The sequence below is a fragment of the Lytechinus pictus genome, unplaced genomic scaffold, assembly GCF_037042905.1.
Source record: "Lytechinus pictus isolate F3 Inbred unplaced genomic scaffold, Lp3.0 scaffold_19, whole genome shotgun sequence".
Taxonomy (NCBI): Eukaryota; Metazoa; Echinodermata; class Echinoidea; order Temnopleuroida; family Toxopneustidae; genus Lytechinus; species Lytechinus pictus.
The window spans coordinates 17,249,452-17,265,606 of record NW_026974140.1 but is presented as its reverse complement, the minus strand read 5'-3'; the positions used below and the strand labels follow the sequence as shown (position 1 = coordinate 17,265,606).

General features: G+C 37.5%; 1 long non-coding RNA gene across 1 annotated transcript; it reads right to left on the bottom strand.

Moving 5' to 3' along the window:
- Nucleotides 1-854: 854 nt before the first annotated feature.
- On the bottom strand, nt 855-6,849 carry LOC135157727 (uncharacterized). Its single transcript, XR_010296705.1, has 3 exons — nt 6,669-6,849; nt 4,609-4,794; nt 855-3,647 (listed from the first exon to the last, which is right to left on the bottom strand). It is a non-coding gene; the product is annotated as an uncharacterized LOC135157727 (long non-coding RNA).
- Nucleotides 6,850-16,155: the final 9,306 nt, after the last annotated feature.

Here is a 16,155-nt window from a genome sequence, read left to right as displayed (position 1 = left end):
TTTTAAAAAACCTCCATTGAAACTTGCCTCACCTCCTTTTGAATTGGCTTCACCATAATACAGTTTATTCTTTTTAAAAACCTCCATTAATTGAAACTTGACTCGCCTCCTTTTAAATTTGTAGAACAGTTTATTCTTTTTAAAAACCTCCATTGAAACTTGCCTCACCTCCTTTTAAATTGGCTTCACCATATAATTTGTAGAACACCCTGATAGCAGAAACTGGTAAAAATGACGTTTTATTTACGTCATTTTTACGACGAGTCTCACGTCATATTGACGTCGTAACATGACGTCTTAATCACGGGATCTTGCACCCGCGAATAACGTCATTATGACGTCGTATATTGACGTCATTATGACGTCTCCAAGAGTGACTACGACGTCTTAATGACGTCTTTGCAACGTTTTTACAACGTTTTCCGGACCAGTATCAAGGGTCAGATTGACGTCGTGTATTGACGTGATTATGACGTCTTCGAGAGTCAACCACGACGTCTTAATGACATCCGTGCAACGTGTTCCTGACCGGTTTTAGACGTCATATTGATGTAATTATGACGTCTTTAAAAGTCATCTACGACGTCTTAATGACAACTTTGTAACGTATTCCTGACCAGTTTCAGACGTCATATTGATGTAATTATGACGTCTTTATAAGTCATCTACGACGTCTGAATGACGACTTTGCAACATATTGCTGACTAGTAATAGACGTCATATTGACGTCGCATATTGAAATGAATATGACGTCTTTTGGAGTCAACTATGATATCTTAACGTATTCTGACGTGATAATGACCTTAACATTAAATTCTACATGCAATGTACATACACACATCACTTCAAAGACCTTGTCATTGAGGATTATCTATATTTGGTGACTACTGAGGTGGTCTGACAATGTCTAGCATTCCCAGTAACAATATAATGATCCTCCATGCCAGGGCCTTGCATAACTTGTCTCAGTCTCAAGAACATGACCCCCCCCCCAAAAAAAAAAAACGAATATATACAAAAATGGAAAACGAAATCAAATACATGTACGCATTTCAATTACGAAATCGTGGCAAATATTCTATTAATAAATAAAAGTTGCATAACATGATATTACCAGCAAAAAAAAAGGAAAACAAAAAGTTGAAAACTCTAAATAGATTGAAAAAAAAACCACTTTTCTATCATTCTATGAAAATGCAGTATTAGGGTCAAAGGAATGAAATTACAATGTTTGTTATACCAATACATACAATTGTACATGTATAAATACACATTAATACATAACAGAGGCATAATGATTTCCAAGAATAAAGCTTTTTCGTTGAAATTGTAATTAAATATACCTTCAACTTTAGACAACTATGTAATGTATGTAAAAAAAAATACCTGAGTTGGAATAATTTCAGGATTTATGGAAGCTCGCATTTGGGTGAAAGAATCATACATGTACATTACTTCTTATGAAAAGTTTGGGTTGTATTACACTATCACTTAGGGGTAAAAGAGAGTAGTTGCAGCAAACAATTAATTCTTCGGAAAGTCTTTTAAATTAAGGTTAATTGTCAAAATATTGTACATAATCTAGATCTGGGCCCCGTCTTACAAAGAGTTACCATTGATCCGATCAATCATAACTCTAAGGAAACCCATCAGTGTCATAATTTTTTTCTACGAAAAATTTGCACAATGTCCTATGTATGCAAAGAGAAGCGCAGCAAATTTTTGAGAAAACAATGAATGCATGAACACACATCATAGCTAGAAAATATTTTGAACAAACATGCTTAATAGATGTTAACGTTGCTGGCCGTCCATAGTTGCGATTGATCGGATCAATCATAACTCTTTGTAAGACGGGGCCCTGGTAAATTAATGTAAACTTGTATCTTTGTAAAATCATGAATTTTGAACTTAAAATCAATAATTCTGATGATCACTAACACAGAAAAGCATATGTGGGACAGGACAGTGTATTATGATTGATTCGAAAAATACTTGACATTTGATAGAATTACATGCTTATTTTGCTCATTTCTCAGCAATTACACATTTTCTTCCCGAGCTATTTGGCACACATCTTTTATATATACATACACTTCGCTGGTAATTCTGTTGGATTCTGTTCGAACTCTTTTAAGATAGTTACTACTAGAGGTGGGCTATTAACTTAAGGCAACTATGTAATGTAGGAAAAAATATACTGTATGTAAAAAAAAATGCCTGAGTTGCAAAGTTTTCAGGATTTATGGAAGCTGGCATTTGGGTGAAAGAATCATACATAAATAAGTCTGATGAAAATAGTTTGTGGAACTGTTGTATTACACTATCACTTAGAAGGAAAAGACAGTAGTTGCAGCAAACAATTATTTCTTGAGAAAATCTATAGAATCAAAGTTAATGGTCAATATATTGTACATAATCTACATCTGGTACATTAATGTAAACTTGTATCTTTGTAAAATCATGAATTTTTTAAACTTAAAATCGATAATTCTGATGATCGCTATGAACACAGAAAAGCATATGTGGGACAGTGTATTATAATCGATTCGAAAAATAACTGACATTTGATAGAATTACATGCTTATTTTGCTAATTTCTCAGCAATTACGCATTTTCATTTTCTTCCCTACATGTAGCTACGTTGGCTTTTTATGTGAGCTGAGAGATTTCATACCAGATTTCCTATGCTTGATAAAGTTCTTATGATAGTCTGTGTATCTGCATAGCATGTGTTCAGTTTTTTTAACCCACTGGAAATTGTGCATCATATCTTTATGTATGGAAGTCATTTTGCGTCTGCGGTCTCCATGGTTTTTTTCAGGATCTATGTGTTGACTAGACCAGTCCCATATTGATATTTTCGTGCTGTGTCACTTTGGAAGGCCGTCTCTAATTGGTTGACTGGTGAGTTGGCAGATGCACAGCCCATCCCATTTTTCAATTATATCATTACGTAATCTCTAACAACATGTCTAAGATATCCACCAGATCAAGAGGCCGCTTGCACTCGGCTAACGCATGTACACTATCCTCTGCTTCATCATTAACTGGATCTAAACAAAGCCCAGCATACCTAGATCATATTGATACAGTCGTTCAAAGAGCGGTGGCCGTGGCAATGGAACGCGAGAGACAAAAACTCAATGATGACATAGATAAGCGCGAAAATAAATTGCGTGAAATTCTTGATGAAAAGCTCACTAGTCCATACGTTCTTGAAATATCTATCGATACTAAATTGAAGCAACTCCGTGATTTTAAAAAATCTGTTTCTGATAACATGACTAACACCATAATGCTTTGTCAAATAGGCTTGACCACATCGAGCAGTACTCCTGTCGCAATAATATCCGTATCCGTATGAGATTGTTCGAAATGAAGCAAAGCAGATTGGTATCGATCTTACTCCATGCGACATTGATCGATCCCATCCCCTTCGCCGACCAGCAGTCATGATGTTCAACTCCAAGGATCATACCCCGGTGTGGCCCTGTAATGCCAACTTAGCAGCTCCACCAATCAATGTGAAATTCACTTCATACAGGCCGAAACGAACGATGATGAAAAATAGAGCAGGCAGGCAAGGCAGTTCAGGTGGGATGAAAATTTATTGGTAGGACACCTTCCATTTCAAATTACAGCATCTGCAAAAATAACAGAAGAAGAGAAACATAAAAACCTTTTCTACATAAACTATTTATTAATCTTCATTAAAAACTAGATGGTTTCAATATTAATTTCCAATTTATTTTAAATGATTAAAAAACGATGTGGGGTTTGTTACATATTTTATACTTCAAATATTAACATGTAAAGTCAAGTCGGGGGGGGGGGGCATGATGCCCTCAAGACCTTTGACCATCTCTGTATAAGGAAGGAAATTTTAGAATCAATTTATTTAACACATAAAACATTATTTTTTTATAATTACGATTTTAATTCAAGCCTTTTTATGTGTTTTAAATGGTTATGGGGTAACCAGGACTGTCAGGACTGAGAATTCGAACTTCGAGGCTGAAATACAGCCATTCCCTATGCCTGATTTGGCTTAAATTCAGGTCAAGGATCAATTAAATATATATTTTGCAAAAAAATCCGACAAATTTTGAGGTGGGATTAGTTTTCTGGCATCGCGAGATCGACCAATGCAAAATTTTATTAGCGCCAATTTACCATCTAAACTTTTCATTGAAATTAGAACGTCCAAACCGATCCACTATGTCAGCCTGGAATCTAGTACCAGTACTAGCACAATCAATCAGCTATGCATGTGCACCAATTCTGTATTTCTTGCATACGTACGTCACTCGAGTTAAAGTTCATGTCATTGCGTTATATAGCGTGGGAATTGGAAGAAAGTGATCCTTCAAAATTTTTACCTTCCTATGATTAACATTCTTTAAGCCTTTGTATGCATTTAGAGTACAAAAGCTTACAAATTGGACAAATTAAAATGATAAAAATATCAGAGTCCTCGAAGTACAGTCAGGACCATTGACAGATTATAAGGTGCCCCAAGTTTGCGCGTGATTCTGATAATAGAGATTCCCAATGATCCCAAACAGAAAAAATAAGCTTTACATCTGAAATAGCCTTCTTACTTACCTACTGCCCGATGCCTCCTAGCATGTAGGGCAGCAACGAAGGATCTCCACTCCTGGCATCTGGCGATTCTGGGCCTTCTTCTGGAAAACTCCCCCAGGCCAGGTCATATTCACCGACTTCCATCTCCTCCTCAACTCCTCATGTGTGACACCGAGACAGGTGGTTTTGTGTCTCCCTCTCTTTCTCCTGAAATGTCAAACAGATCTATTAATTAAAAATCTTACTAAAAATTGTGCTTTTGGTAGAAAAATAATGAATATAGGGCATTTCATGTGACGGCCTTAACCCTTATTAAACTGGGTGGGGGTCAATTTGACCCCCCCCCCTTAACAAATTTTATCACTACGCTGTCGCGCAAAATTTTTTGATCGCGCCCGCTCACTGACTTTTTACTTTCAAGTCTCGCGCAAATTTTGAGACCAAATTTGTGATGCCCGGGTACACGGTTACGACATTATGTAAGTGCATGTCAGACCCAAAATTGCTCATAAACATGATTTCATGTACAAATCCAATGCAAATTGTGTATTTAGCCAAAATTCATAAATTTATCATTATTTCTACTTTTACTGATTAAACTTAATTAATTTTGCCTTGTTTATGATTAGAATTAAGTCTGGAACGATTTCCATCGAAAATACAATAAAAAACAAAAAGTAAAAAAACATAGAAATACATAAGAAATAAAAAAAACAATAAAATACATAAGAAATCGGTCTTGGTACCAGAATTTTTTTCATTCACAATTGTTAGGAATGCTATAAAGAATATTTTCACCCAAAAAATAGCATTCTAGGAGCTTTATTTAGTGAATCAGGGCAAAAAGTATCAGGGACTCAGTTTTAAGGGGAGTGAGAGTGATCACTCGCTACCGCTCTCCTTAATCCATTTTTGGTAGAGCAATTTATCACTCGCCTCAGCAATTGCTTAACAAGAGTGTCAGTCAATGATCAAACTGTTCCAGTCGTCTTTGAAAACTTCATTCGCTGTCAAGGTTTCGTAAATAACGCACAATTATATTGTAAGCAATTAAACACACTTGCCAGAATGACATTAACAAGTTCAATAAGATAAATATCGCATAGATCAGATCTACATGTATATCTGATTGTTTGTCTCGTTTGGTTGTGGGTTGTAACTTTATTTAGTGTACGTTCCTCTATCCATTTTTAAATCGGACAAGAGAGCTCCCCTTGTATGTCAAAGAAGATCGTTGTAGTGCTCCCCTAATGCTCCCTTTAAAAGTTTTAGGAGAGCTTTTTATTGCTCCCCTCATAATGATAAAACTGAGTCCCTGAAGTATGATTTCATGAATTAGCATAATTCATATAAAATGAAAATATATGAATTCAGTGAAATTTACCAATGCAACTACGTAGATTACGTCATTCTCTACCATCATGCAAATTTACGTTGTGATCGCGCAATCCGCGGCTAAAATCTTATAAGGGGGAGGCAATAATGCCCCCCCCCCCCCCCGGAATGACAAGAATCAAAATACCCCGGGAGATTTAGGGTTAATTGTCAGTATATCATCGAGGATCTGAACTATGTGAAATCTTGAAATCTACGCTGAAAAATGTTCACACTGAAGATCACCAACACAGATAAAAGCACGTGGGACAGTGTATTATTATTATTGCTCTGATTCTGAATGTCGGCCCGACGCTTGAACCCGAATCCTGTGCTTTTTTTGCCGTCATTGATTTCTCAGCAATTACACAATTTCTTCCAGAATCCTTTGGCACATACCGTACCGTATATCATTTATATAGTCTTTATAGACAGATACTTTGGTGGTAATTTCATTGGATTCTGTACGAACTCATTTTGATATCGTTACAACTGGCATTTACCTTAAAGTGTGCAGACTTGGGCCCTGAGCCCACCAGCGCAGCCTGTCCTATACAGTATGACGGCGCTCGGAGCAGCCACCCCGGCCGGCCGGCGAGTGTCAGTGCACGAAATCTAAAGCCAAAGGCAAGCTAGCTACGCCTACGGTACGTAGCTGCAAGCCGCGCTCCGAAAAGAAAATCTTAGCAAATGGTTATCTAACTTACTGTTTGGTCTACTGCGAATATGCCTTCGAAGTCATTGTCCAAATCTGACCCGTGTTCTTAAAGTAGTAGAACTATTATTAACGGCCATCTTCGTCGCACTTAATTCTCGATCCAAAATTAGGCTGCAACACGAAAAACAGGCGCATACCGTATACCTTTTTCAAATGATTGCGACTTGAATTGCCAGTTGCATGCAGTGCAGCGCGCATGCGCAGGCCCGACGCCCGGCGGATCATGAATTTTTTATAGGGGCCGAGCCCGGGGGTGGGGGGGGGGGGGGGTGAGCTAACTAGTTAGGGGGTTTGCATGACACCGGGGCATGACACCAATTACGAAAAAAAGTTTTAAAATAGATATAAACTTCTTTGATATTTAAGCTTCCTCTTGTTTGGTTTGGTTGGCAACCAGTTAAGAAATGATTATTTTTGCCACTGCTTTTGAAGCTTTTTTTCTTTGAAGAATGATATACTTTTACCTAAAAAAAAAAATTCTGTACTATTTTTTTTAGTTTTACTTTTTCTTTTCTAAGTAGAAATAGCCTTGCTAACATGGCAAGGTTGAAAAAATGGCAAAATAGTATGTGGCTTTGAAATTAAACTTGTAAATTTCCTCGTCGTTGATTGGTAAATGAATGATGTCATAATCACGTCATAATGTGGTCATATGAAAACGCTAATTTCTTTGTCGTTGTTTGGTAAATAAATGATGTCATAATCACGTCATAATGTGGTCATATAAAAATGCTAATTTATTTGTCGCAGATTGGTCAATAAATGACGTCGTAATCACGTCAAAATCTGGTCATATAAGAAAGCAAATTTACTTGTCGTAAATTGGTCAGTAAATGACGTCGTAATCACGTCATAATTTGGTCATATAAGAAAGCAAATTTACATGTCGTAAATTGGTCAGTAAATGACGTCGTAATCACGTCATAATTTGGTCATATAAGAAAGAAAATTTACTTGTCGTAAATTGGTCAGTAAATGACGTCGTAATCACGTCATAGTCTGGTCAAATAAAAATGCAAAAGAAAGTTGCCATTCTAAGTCGTCAAAATGACGTCGTAAGAACGTCATAAATACGACGACATGACGAGTATTACCACTTTACGATCAGTTAATGACGTCATTACGACCGTGTCTGCTATCAGGGCAGTTTATTCTTTTTAAAAACCTCCATTGAAACTTGCCTCACCTCCTTTTAAATTGGCTTCACCATAATTTGTAGTACAGTTTATTCTTTTTAAAAACCTCCATTGAAACTTGCCTCACCTCCTTTTGAATTGGCTTCACCATATAATACAGTTTATTCTTTTTAAAAACCTCCATTAATTGAAACTTGACTCGCCTCCTTTTAAATTTGTAGAACAGTTTATTCTTTTAAAAAAAACCTCCATTGAAACTTGCCTCACCTCCTTTTAAATTGGCTTTGTAGTACAGTTTATTCTTTTTAAAAACCTCCATTGAAACTTGCCTCACCTCCTTTTAAATTGGCTTCACCATATAATACAGTTTATTCTTTTTAAAAACTTTTATTGAAACTTGCCTCGCCTCCTTTTAAATTTGTAGAACAGTTTATTCTTTTAAAAAACCTCCATTGTTGAAACTTGCCTCATGCACCTCCTTTTAAATTGGCTTCACCATAATACAGTTTATTCTTTTAAAAAACCTCCATTAAAACTTGCCTCACCTCCTTTTAAATTGGCTTCACCATAATTTGTAGTACAGTTTATTCTTTTTAAAAACCTCCATTGAAACTTGCCTCACCTCCTTTTAAATTGCATGGCTTCACCATATAATACAGTTTATTATTCTTTTTAAAAACTTCCATTGAAACTTGCCTCGCCTCCTTTTAAATTTGTAGTACAGTTTATTCTTTTTAAAAACCTCCATTGAAACTTGCCTCACCTCCTTTTAAATTGGCTTCACCATTATAATATTCAGGCAAGGTATATTCATTCTCTTTTTTAAACATCATTGTTCACTATAAGCTTAATCCCTCACCTAGATCAATTGGCTATATATAATACCTTTTATTCTACATTATTCTTCCCTTCAAAAAAAAACCCATTGTACTCCTGCCTCCCCTGATCTGACATTTGCCTCTCAACGTACTGTACATAGTGTTATTATCTCTTTATATCGGAAACTTCGTTTTACCGAATTGCCACGCACTCTCTCCGACGCGGTTTGTAGTACAGCATGGAATACTACCAGCCGATGGTACACACACACACACGTTATTTGACAACTTGTCTCTGGAGCCAAAGTTCCTCGCATATAACTTTCTGCATGCCAGCTGTACTCAGTGTGTATTGAACACGCACGACCACGATCTAATGAATATTCATCGGCGAGAGTGACGTAATTTTACGAGTCTCCTTTCAAACTTGGTTCATAAGTGCCTACCATTTAATATTCGATCCGGAGATCCGGTCAAGCTTTCGTACCGTATCTATATATCGGAGATGAGCCCCTATATATGGCCCCTAGCTAGCTAGCCCTCTAGCTCAGTCTACCTCTCCCTCCCTAGTCTGCAGACACAGACCCTGATTGAAACTTTGATCAGCAAGTGTGTCTCCACGCAAAGACTAGCACACCCAAGACTTGCTCTTCGATGCATGAGTTATTGTAGGCTGCACATTCAGACCCTTAGCTCGAGTGAAGGGTTTGCACACCTTTGGGTTTGCACAGCATACCTAGCTCCCCGCATTAATATCCTACTGGAAAGAACAGCTGTAGGTTTATTTTTTTTTTTTCAGTAGGGACTTAGCCTTAGGAGGGACAGATCCGGGGGACAGATATTTCAAAGCTTAAAATTGCTCGAAGTGCGATAATATTTTTATTTCGTGGGCATCTGTATCAGGTAGGCTCGTTGATCTTGCTGGATATATGCCCCCATGGCATTTGGTTCCATACCAGGGCCCGGGGCATAGGCGGGTGGGGGCGGCTGGGCATTTTCTCACTATTAAAAAAAGCCCCCGCCAGTGGCGTAACAGGCGGGGGGCAGGGGGGCAAGCTGCCCCCTTGGCGGATTTCACCGGGAAAATAAAAAACGGGGGAAAAAAAGAAAAGGGAGGGGGGAAGAAAGGGAAGGGGAAGGAAAGGGGAAAAGGAAAGGAGGAAAGGGAAAGGAGGAAAGGGAAAGGGAAAAATCAAAATAAAACAAAGAAATAATTTTTTTTTATGGAAAAGGAAGGAAAGTGGGAAAAGGAACGAAAAAAGAACATTTGAGAAAGAACAAATCTTTCCGAAATAGGCCTATGTAAAGCAATAGCATGATGGAAAATAAATTTTGAGATGACAAAATGGCAAGCAATAGCGGGAAATGAAGGTAGAATGGAATTAGTCAAAAGCTAAATTGGAAAACAAAGAAGAACAAGAAAAAAACAACTTAATAATAGGACAGGGCTGCCGAGGATTGAAAATAAAGAGCGGGAAGAAAAATGGACTGCATGTATACAACATTGTGCTATAAGCTTACCAAATTTTATGCAAAAAAGCTACCATGCAGGGCTTTGCCCCAGACCCCACGCAGAAGGGGCTCTTCATCTATATAGGCCTAACATTCAAATGGCTCTATAACGCCGCACCCTGTAGGGACCCTTCCTACATTTAGCTTTTCGTTCAATCACTGGCGTACAGGCGTGGGGGGGGGGGTCTTGGTTCCACACCCATGCAAGGGGAAATTTAAAAAAAATGATAGGAGACAAAGTAATGAAACGAATGGAAACAATGAAATGTGTTCTTTGCTGAATATAATGGAAAAATCTATCACATAATTAGAATTTAATTTCAATAGGCAATTAATTTTTTTCCAGCTCGATTTGATCGCTGGCGACTTTTTACAAATTTTCCCACATCGCTATGTTTTGCCCCCCTCAAAATATTTGGTTCATTACGCAACTGGGTTGAATAAATGTGTTGTGTAAAAGCTATATCCTGTACATACCCCGATTTGATTAAAAATAGCGGCAATCTGCGAGGTTTAAATGGCTTTGATATCAAGAAGTTCCGGGGCTCCGCCAAGGACCCCAACCGCATAGCACTGCCGTAGATGAGTATAGAAGGGTTGGGCCATGGCCCCCAAAAGTTCTGCAACCAAGAAAAAAAAAGGAGGAAAGAAAATCAAAGGAAAAGTGGAGGACTATGATTTTATTTACTGAATATGATGTCAAAAAATATCTCAGTTAGATTCTCATGAAAAGGTGATTTTTTTTCTCGCTCGCTTCGCACGCTCGGGATTTATATTATGCAGCTTTTTAGCACATGCGCCATACTGCGCCCCTGGTTTTTTTATTTTCTCTCTTCACGCTATTGCCGAATAAATCCTGTTCACAGTGGTGTACAGACCACAAAAAAGGAATGGAAAGAGGAAAGATTGAAATATATTCTCTGGATATCATGTCAAAATCTATCACAAAATTGAATTTTTGCATAAAAAATGTCAAAATTTTTGCTCGCTCGCTTCGCTCGCTCGCAACATTAAAAAAATAAATTCTGCCCGATACGCAATATCTGGCCCTATCAAAATCGTCGCCTCATTACACCATTAAACCTGTTCATACCATGATAATGACCCACTCACACTAGTACGAGGTTAGTATGCTATATGACCGGGAAAATGTTGGCTCTTGCCCCCCCCCCCCTGGCCACCAACCCCTGTTACGCCACTGGCCCCCGCCCCGCAACCAACCTCTTGCCCTTCATTGTCGATGCAAGTTAACGTCACCCTGTTCTATAACTTTTAAGGATTAATGCAGTTGCTGATCATCCGTCGAATCATATATTTCATAGTTCATACTGCAAGTGTGAATCGAAGTAACACAGCTCTGGCAGAGGCAAGTAGTTCATTATAATAATAATAATAATAATAATATAGGGTATTTATATTGCGCACATATCCACCTTGTTAGGTGCTCAAGGCGCTCCTATATTACCCGGCTAAGCTAGGCGTTCATAGCGCACACAGCTTTATTATTATAGGCGGATCCAGGGGGGGCGAGGGGCCCGCCACCCCCCCCCCCCCATTGGCTGAGCAAAAAAAAAAGAAAAAAGGGGAAAGAAAGAAAAGGAAGGGGAAAGAGAAGAGAAAAGAGAAGGGGAAACATACTGAGGAAGACGAGTGAATAAAATAAGATGAGAGGAAGAAAATTTAAAAATATCTTTCATGTCACTATATAACATTTTCGCTCGCGCTTCGCGCTCGCATTGGTGATTTAGATGATTTACGTACTAGTATCTTGCTCAATATGAAGCTTAAAGTATCAAATTTTGAAGTCAATATACAAAACATATTTCAGCTCGGAAATCGAACTTTCATTATTTGGTTTGATTTACAAATTGATTTTTAAAAAGTGTTCTGTAAAAATTTATGTTTTATGGTCTGAATATTAACATTTTTTGCAAGCACTGTGCGCTCGCAAAATTTGATTTGTCAGGTACCTATTACTTTCCTGTATTCCATAAAGTTATCAAAATATCCATATTTAGGTCAAATTGTCAAAAAAAACATCAGCGAGCGTTGCACGCTCGCATTTTGATTGGTGAGTTATGTCTCAATATTAATTCTATATAGAAAACTACTTAAATCCCCGTGACAGCTTATCACAAATTTCGGCTCGCGATTTGATGCGCTCGCATTGATTGTTGAATTAACTCATGCATCTTATTCATAGTTACAAAAGTGCTTTAATGTCCAGTTTCAGGCTATAATATTAACAGATTTCTCGCTCTCATTAGGCTTATTAGAATTATAAACATTAATTTAATGATCAATTTTTTTTCAGAATGGAATATCGACAAGTTTCATCTCGCACTTCGGAAGAGAAATAGGAAGTTAATCATCATTTTCATATGATGACATAATGTTCTTAATATTATGAAACATAATTATCTGCTCCTTTTTTAACTGTGATCCATATCCACCCCACAATACAAAGTGCTTGAAATACAGAGCTTAATTGACCCTTTTTCAGATCGGAATATCAAATATTTTAAGCTCGCTCTTCGCGCTCGCTTTATTGATTTTCATGATTAAAAAAGGGAATTTAGAATGCCCAGATTTTACTGGGTCGAAATCTGAAACACATGCGCGCATGTTTATTCAGATACGCATCTTGTTCTCTATTTAAATCATTATCCAGTTAATAATATAAAAAATGTTCTGCTCGCGCTTTGCGCTCGCATTATAAATGTAGGAAGACTTCCAATTACTCATCCTTTTCATGATTTACAAAACATGAATAGAGTGTTGCATTTTTAGGCGTAAATCTCGAATTTTTCCGCTCGCGCTTCGCGCTCGCCTCAATTGTTTAGTTACATACTGATCCTTTTCACGATTACTAAAAGTTCTTAGAATTTCCATTCTTCTGGTAGAAATGGAAAAGTTTTCAGCTCGCGCTTCGCGCTCGCATTATTTGATTGTTGAAACATGCAACGTCTTCATGGCAAACTGCAAGCAGCCGCGTATCCTTTTTTGATCAGATCAAAACGTCACTGATATCTAACATTTCTGTTCGCGCTCGCAGTAATTATTTAGTTGTATACGCATCTCGTTTAGGATCACAAACATTCCCCAGAATGTTTTAATTTTAGGACAAAATACAAGAAATTAAAAAAAAAAAGCTCGCGCTTCGCGCTCACATTATTTAAATAAGGCTGAGATGTTGTTGTTTCATCATGACTTTATTCAAGTTCAAGGACAATGATATATATACATAAAGAGACTGGTCCACCGTTTCCATTCCAAACAAAATGGCAGGTCAGTACATGAATTACAAAACAAAACAAGTAACACGTACCAATATAGAAATTATTTAGAGTAACATAAATGCAGGAAAATAATCAGTTAAAGCTGTCATTGCTATCACGTTGAAAACAAAAACTTAATCAATTTTCTCAATTAGAATTGGATATGCAAATGGAATTATTAATTGTTGCATTTAATTTGAAATGTACAGATAATATCATGAGAGGTGTAACGTATATACAATGGAACGGTAATGGTCATCCAATTTCCACTACGGTATCGTCTTAATTATAAGACGCGATCAATAGATGTTTTTTTTTTTTAATTCAGATCAACTTGATTAGCTAGTGACATCACAAAGTTATGAAATTAATATTAATAAAGTACATTTGGGTTACGCTAAAAACATAACCATAGTATAGGCAAATTATCTTGGGCCCTTGGGGATTGTTATGGGTCCAAGTGTCGTTTCTCCCCCAGGTTCGCTCTTTTCTTGCGTAAAATATAGAAAAAGAGGAGAGTATGGCGGGTTTAGAAAGGGTATGAAAAAATTCGGTTGGTCGGATTGTTATTCTGATGTGTTTTTTTTAAGGCGGTGTTTATTAGTCCGGTCTACTTAGGCCCCTTGCCCCGACTTAGATCGTAGAATGACACGTGTATCTCTTTTCCTTGATGTCCCTAACAATCGAGTCATACTTTGTGACTTTCCTGTGGTGTGCATCGTTAATTTCAAATGGGATTGTTAATTCGGTGATAATTATCTCTTTCTAACATGTTCTTCCCGTAAAATGACTAAATCTGGGCGCATATTGGTTGTGAGAATGTATAGGGTTTCCCCCGGCGATTGAATGCCCTTTATAAGTCAATATAATATTCCGGTTAGTCAATTTTTCCAGAAATGTTTTGTGCATGAACCTCAAAATGTTAATATGACGCCATTTATATTTATGTTGATTTATAAGAATAAAGCTAAGAAGTGACTATTAGGACTACCCTTCAAAGAAACAAACAAAAATCAGGATTCGAGTGGCCGATCGGGCCGGGGAAATGTGGCAAAAAAAAAATTCTGGGCCCTTCCCCCAATTGGCGGAGGCTGCATGCATGGATCCGCCCCTGTATATAGTTTAGATTGTTGGTGAAGTGGAATCCTATGAGCATCTGGTTGAAGAGGTATGGTATAGAGGGTTGTTGTAAGAGGAATATAACAAGACATGGTGTAAAAGTTAAATTGGTGTAGATTATTTGGAATCACATGAAATGATTTGATACAAAATAAAAAATTATATATTAAACGTTTTGTTTAATAAACTCGCGCGATCACCAACCTTCATGCATGCGTGTAAATGACCTAAAGGTCACCTTTACATGTGCTTCATTTTTTTCTAACCTAGTTCCATTTTCCATAAGCTTTAATCTGATACCAAACATGATCTCTTCATTTTGTACACTATTATAGATAAGTCATAATTAAGAGGTTGACCTATGTGAAAAGGATGGTGTGGTTTATAGCGTCAGAAAATGACGTTGCCCAAGGTTCCCAAAGTCAGGCGCGTAGCCAGGGGGGGGGGGCGGTGGGGGCGGTCGCCCCCCCAAAAAACGTCCCCAAAAAGAAAAAAAAGGGGGAAAAGGAGAGGAGAAAAGGAAAAGCAAAGGAAGGGAAGGGAAGGGAAGAAAGGTAGCTTTGTGGGTTTTCCTTTTATTCTTTATTTTTTTCTCTCAAAAAAGAAACTCCTTCACTATTGCTCTAAATCTATATATATGAATTTTGCTTCCGCGCTGCGCGCGGTTAAATGACAATATTGCAGTTCTCTTTTGTTTCCCTCACCCGTTCTCTAACCCTGTTTTTCCACCTCAGCTATATGTGTTTCTTGCCAGTTAAAGTTCAAATATATACATAAGGGCATGAAATTAGAGTAAGGATAGGCCGAAGTATACGAAGTTATCTTTTTTTTTATTGGTCGCGCAAGTTGGGTCGGCTCCGGGCGGGTAAAATCTTTTTATCAATTTCTGCCGTCACCTCCATATAGGCAACTTTTCCCGCTTTTCAGCTCATTACTAAACAACCATAATTTGGGGGCAAACAGGTTCCTAATTTAAAAAGAGGAAGGTATAAAATTCGTGTCGTAAAAAAGTACAATTTTTTTAAAATCAAATTCTACTAAAAATTTCCTACACATTTCCTACACGTTCATCTCCTGTCCTGTTTTACGCCCTCAGTTTGAAATTTATCATTCAAAATGAAGCGCATCAGGATAAGTCAAAGAAATTATACATCATCCTGTTTTATATCATTTCAACAGATCACAGAAGTTTCAACGTTTTGCGCACCATTTTCCTTGTAATGAAGTTCAATAATCTTAGAGGGAAAAAAATTGTAGAAACGTCCCCCCTTTGAAATTTCAGAGTTTCATTCCTCTGCGCGGGGAGGTCCTCCCGGCATATATCCTTCTTCTCCTCTGTTTTTCGAGTTAAAGATATGCACTGTCGCTAAATTGTTTGTAATCGAATCTGATCTTTCCAAGGGAAGTATTCAATACTGATAACTCAGAGAATACCCTTTTCTCGGGACCCTTTTCTTTAAAAAAAAGAAGCAGATAAAACGCTTTAGCTTCCGCGCTTCGCGCGGGGTCAATATTATTTTAATTTCCTCCATTTCATCCCTTTTTTTGTGCGTTCACAATCACTTTTGAAAACAAGGTTCAAAATCACAATAACGACAACTGAATTGGGGCTG